We start from the raw sequence: 6,000 nt of genomic DNA, 5'->3' as shown, positions 1-6,000 counted from the left end.
TACTAATTCCCTTGAAGGGGGTGACTTTAAGAAACACCCGGTCACCTTTCTCAAAGGCCAGGTCTCTCCTCCGGGTATCAGCATAACTCTTCTGCCTACTCTGAGTTGTCTAGATGTTCTTCTTGATCTTAACTATCTTGGACGTGGTTTCTTCTACCAAATCCGGGCCAAACAATCTTCTATCACCCACTTCCTCCCAACAAATCGGTGACCTGCACGGATGCCCGTATAGCGCCTCGTATGGGGCCATGCCGATGCTTGCTTGGTAACTGTTGTTGTAAGCAAACTCTATCAGGGGTAGGTGGTCGTCCCAATGACCCCCGGAGTCAAGGACACAAGCTCGGAGCATATCCTCCAGCGTACGAATTGTCCTCTCTGATTGTCCATTGGTTTGGGAGTGGAAGGCAGTACTAAGAGACAGCTTTGTTCCCATAGCTTGCTGGAAACTATTCCAAAATCGAGAAGTGAATTTGGGATCCCTGTCGGATACCACTGTCACTGGAACTCCATGCAGTCTGACTATCTCCTGGATATACATTCTTGCCAACTTGTCCAAAAGATCAGTCATTCTGATGGCCAGGAAGTGGGAAGACTTAGTGAGTCAGTCAACAATTACCCATATAGCATTATGTCCCGATCGTGCCTTGGGTAGTCCCGATACGAAGTCCATGGTGATGTGTTCCCACTTCCACTCTGGAATCGGTAAAGGCTGAAGTAACCCGCCCGGGCGTTGATGTTCTGTTTTGACCTGCTGACATACCAAGCACTTAGATACAAAGTCGGCTATATCTCTCTTCATCCCATTCCACCAGAACCGAGGTCACATAGTTTGGTACATTTTCGTACTTCTTGGATGCATGGCGAACCTTGAACTATAGGACTCTATCATGATGTCTCTTTTTAACTCACTGTCGTCTGGGATACACACTCTGTCCTTGAAATGAATCAATCCGTCGGCAGAGATCTGAAATTCTGAGCTCACTCCCTATTCTGCATCCTTCTTGCGGGTTATTAGGGCGGGGTCGACTGACTGGGCTTCCTTTATTCTTTGGATTAACTCGGGTTGGACTGCTAGGTGGCCCAAACATGTGACTCTCTTCAGATCTCGCAGGCGAACCTGCTGTGTAGCCCCAATGGACCTGCATTCTGAAACCATCAGATGGGCTAGGGTGCCTGCACTTTTCCTGCTGAGGGCATCGGCCACTACGTTGCCCTTACCTGGATGGTATAAGATGTCACAATCATAGTCCTTGAGGAGTTCCATCCACCTTCTCTGACGCATGTTGAGATCCTTCTGAGTGAAGATGTGCTTCAAACTCTTATGATCGGTGTAGATCTGAAAGGTCTCTCCATACAAATAATGGCGCCAGGTTTTCAAGGCGTGTATGATTGCGGCAAGCTCCAAGTCATGGGTAGGATAGTTCTTCTCATGATTCTTTAACTGTCTAGACCCATATGCTATAACCTTTCCATGCTGCATCAGGACACAACCCAGGCCCAGATAGGAGGCATCACTATAAACTGTGTACCCTCCTGATCCGCTCGGTAGAGCCAGCACTGGTGCAGTAGTCAGTCGCTTCTTCAACTCTAAAAAACTCCTTTCGCAGTTCTCATTCCATTCAAACTTTGCATTCTTCTTTGTGAGTCGGGTTAGAGGAGCTGCTAGACTAGAGAACCCTTCGACAAACCGGCGGTAATAACCTGCCATCCCTAGGAAACTGCGAATTTCCTTAACTGTTGTCAGCCTTTCCCAACCAAGTACCGTTCAACCTTTCCGGGGTTCACCGACACCCCTTCCTTCGATATAACATGTCCTAGGAAGGCGGTTTGCTCGAGCCAAAATCCACACTTGCTCAACTTTGCATACAACTTCTTTTCCCTGAGTACCTGTAGGATTTGGGCAAGATAATGAGCATGTTCTTCCCTACTTTTTGAGTAGACTAAGATATCATCGATGAACACGATGACAAATTGATCCAAGAATTCTCTGAAGATCCTGTTCATTAGATCCATAAAGATGGCAGGGGCGTTGGTTAGCCCAAACGGCATAACTAGGAACTCATAGTGTCCGTACCTGGTTCGGAATGCCGTCTTGGGGATGTCTTCTACTCTCACTTTTACCTGATGGTAACCTGATCGTAGATCTATTTTAGAAAAGACCTGTGCACCCTGCAACTGATCGAAAAGGTCATCAATCCAGGAAAGAGGGTACTTGTTCTTAATTGTTACCTTGTTTATCCTTCTGTAATCAATGCACAGTCTCAACGTTCCATCTCCCTTCTTTGCAAAAGTAACCCCGGCACCCCATGGGGAAACACTGTGTCTAATGAAGCCACTGTTTTGTAGCTCAGTGATCTGTTTCTTTAGTTCTTCCATCTCGATGCGGCTCATTCGGTAAGGAGCTACCGAGATGGGCTGGGTTCCTGGCTGTAAGTCTATGGTGAACTCGACCTCTCTGTCCGCTGGTAGACCGGGCAGTTCATCCAGAAATACGTATGGAAAGTCTCGGACTACTGGAATCTCTTGGATACAAACTTCTTTCTTGGGTTTACCTAGTTAGAGAAAATACAAGATTAAGGCACTGGGAATTAAGAAAAAAAAGAATTTGCCATTAGAGAAAATCAGTACCGAATAATTTTATTAACTTGTAAATGGCTCCTCGTTGGGAGGATTAAATACAATCTTTTTGTTAAAGCAGTCTATGATGGCGTGATACGCCGCTAGCCAATCCATTCCTAGGATTACATCAAAATCCCCTGTGTCTAACCCTATCAGGTCTACCCTCAATTTTCTATCTGCTATCTCCACGGCAAATGCCATGTAGACAACCTCTCCTAGCAATGTCTCCCCCCCAGCGGTAGATACAAGCAATAATGAATCAAGTCTATCAGGTGATATACAAATTTTGGAAGAAAGAACATGTGAAATAAAAGAATGTGATGCACCAGTATCAAACAAAACGTGAGCAATGTGGCCAGAGATAGTATACATACCATGTACCACGTCCGGGTCTACGTTGGCATCGTTCTGGGTAAGGTTGTAAACTCTGCCCTGGATTGGAGGCCTCCCTTAATTCTGGTTCCTAGGGCACTCCCTTGCATAGTGTTGGGCACTGCCGCATATGCGACAGGTGTTGTTGAGGCGGTAGCAGGGTCGGTCCCCATGATCCCTGCCGCAGTACTGGCAGATCTTCCCATGTGCTGCCCCCATAGCCTGAGGAGTGGCCTGGACGGCGGGTCTGGGCCTCTTACTGGGTTGGACAGGCATGGTAGGTGCTGGCCTGCGGAGCGGGGCTGAGGGTCGGGAACTTCCCGCTAGCTGAGGGCGGGTGTCGAAGCTCCTTTCTATGATCTGCGCCTTTACCAGGACTGCCGAATATGTCTCGAGCTCCATCACCAGTAAGTGCTGTCTGATCTCCGGGCGGAGACCCCACTGGAATTTTCTGGCCTTTCGGCCCTCATCCAACAATGTCTCCGGGGCATGTCGGCCCAGCTCCAGGAACTTACGGGCATACTCCGACACTGTCATATTTCCCTGGACCAATTGAGCAAATTCCATTTCCTTTAGATGTTGGATGTGTTTAGGGAGATACTCCGCATGGAAGGCCGCTAGGAACTGCTCCCAAGTAACTAGTGCAGGCAGGGTGGCCTGCTTGAGCTCCCACCAGCGTACTGCTTCCCCTACCAGCATGTAGGAGGCAATGGCAGCCCTCTGCTCAGGAACTAATCCCAAGGTCTCGAAAGCTCTCTCAGTCTCTGTTAACCAGTATTGAGCCTCTTCGAAAGAGGATCCCCCTAAAAAAGTAGAAGGGTTCAGTCTTCTGTACCTCTCTATGAAGCCGGGGTCGATCAAGGAAAGAGCGGGGTCCCGAGGTAGAGGGACTGGGGCCGGCTGAGGGTGAACTGGGGGACCCTGTGGTGGCGCCTGCTGATGTGGTGGGGGTACTGGAATGTGTTGTGGCGGCACCTGTTAGTACCGTGGCTGTGGTACCGGGTCGTACCGCGGCTGTGGTGCCGGGTGGTATTGTGGAGGAACAGGCTCCTGCCGGGGTGGCTCGGGATCAGCCTGCTGTAGCGGGGGCTCAACCTGCGGTAGCGGAGGAGGTCCCGGTAACTCCCTTCTCTCCTCTTGCCTTCGCTGGGCAGCTACGAGAGCCTCCACCATCTCGAATAGTCTATCTAAATCCTCCCGAAGTGAATTATCTGGGGCCGCTCAGTTTAGTAGGGGTCTTCCCCTCCTCATTCCCGTGTACCTGCATTCACAAGGAATGATTGAGTAACGATATATCGGTGAGTATTTCTCTAAGGCACTTTAGTGTAAGAGATGGGTCCGAGGAAATGCGGCTCTGATACCAACTGTAACAGCCCCGGAAATTTAAAATGAAATGTATATTAAAAATATCAAATGCGGAAGCGAAGTCAAAATTCGAATAACATCTCTTACACTAAAACCAAAAACGTGCTCACAAAATATAAAAGATCAAACTACCTAAAGGAGAAACTTGAAAGTAAAAGCTACGAATATGATTATGGAGTCTTTAGGCGTCCCCTTCGTCGTCCTCCTGCGGAACCAGCTCGGAAACGATGTCCTCTTGATCTGAAATGATTAAATAATGAATGAGCTACACTAGCCCAGTAAAGACATCACGATATCTCACCGTCACGGAGGTAAAGGTGGGTAGAAAACACAAAAAGACCAATGGAGCATAATTTACAACAAATTCTTTTATCAATAATAAATCCTTCACCATCCACTTACCTCGATGGAATCCATAAAACAGTATACGAAAGCAATAACATTATCATCATCATGAAATCATATATGAACTGTATAACATAATACTTATCAAGCCTTTTGTAATTCAATCGTTACACAACATATTTTTCCTCTTTTACCAGCCCACTAGTATCCATGGGGATCCATAGGGGTCCCGCTACCCGTTAACCCTTAACACTTGAAATCATATTCCAGGGTCGTCCCCATACCCCGTCCGGTATGGGCGCCAAAACTATAAACCTCATTACCCCGTCCGGTATGAGGGTGACACGGGCCGTCCCCATACCCCGTCCGGTATGGGCGCCAAAACACATAAAATCTCCATACCCCGTCCGGTATGGGAGACCATAATCCCGGTAGGGTTCCCTACGGACCCAGTCCGTCCACCATCTCCCAGGATATCTAGTCAGGCTGACCACATTATACAATTACCCATTTACATAATCTATCATTCTCTTCTCCCTCAGTCAGCATCATCAATCCACATACAAACAAGCAAAACAGTAATTTATGCCAAACAGACAGACATACAGCATCAATATCCCAGTCATTCAATCTATAATCGGTAAAACAGTAAAATATGCACACGAAACTATAAAATGAAAACATCAAACCTCATACTGCTTTTAAACTGTAAAACATGGCAAATAACAATTAACCGACAACCTCATTAGACTCGGGCTCCATTAGCGACCTTAAGCAATTTCACACATTCGTTGATTCATGAAATACCGTTTTATCATTTATTGAACTTTAATACCGTGATAGGAAATAGGGTGAGGGGTCCTTACTCGTTTCGGGGTCCGAACACGGCTTCACAGTGCGCCTACAGGCTGTCCCTAATTTTCCCTGAATTTTTTTTGGGGAACTGAAACGCACTACTGGTACCTGCACGTGTTCCAAAAAATCTCAAATTAGGCCCAGGGCCCCTTTTTGGCCAATATCGCAATTCTGGCACGGCGGCTCCGCCGTGCTCCGGCGACGGCGCCGCCGCAAGCGGCGGTGATTCGCCTCGGTTTGGCCGTTTTCGACCGTTTCCGGCCGAATTCGGCCACACTTGCATCGATTCTTGCGATTAAACAACTCTAGGGCCCTCAGGGGGCCAAAAAATTACGGAAAACCGAAGCTTACCGGCGGCGGTGCTCGCGGGTGCGGCGGCTCTCCGGTGATGTTCGTGTTTTGGTGATTTGGCTCCGATCAACCTGTAGAGAAAAGAATGGTGAT

Source organism: Carica papaya, chromosome 4 (genome assembly GCF_054855325.1).
Source record: "Carica papaya isolate Zhongbai chromosome 4, ASM5485532v1, whole genome shotgun sequence".
Classification (NCBI taxonomy): Eukaryota; Viridiplantae; Streptophyta; class Magnoliopsida; order Brassicales; family Caricaceae; genus Carica; species Carica papaya.
Note: the sequence above shows the minus strand (reverse complement) of the source record.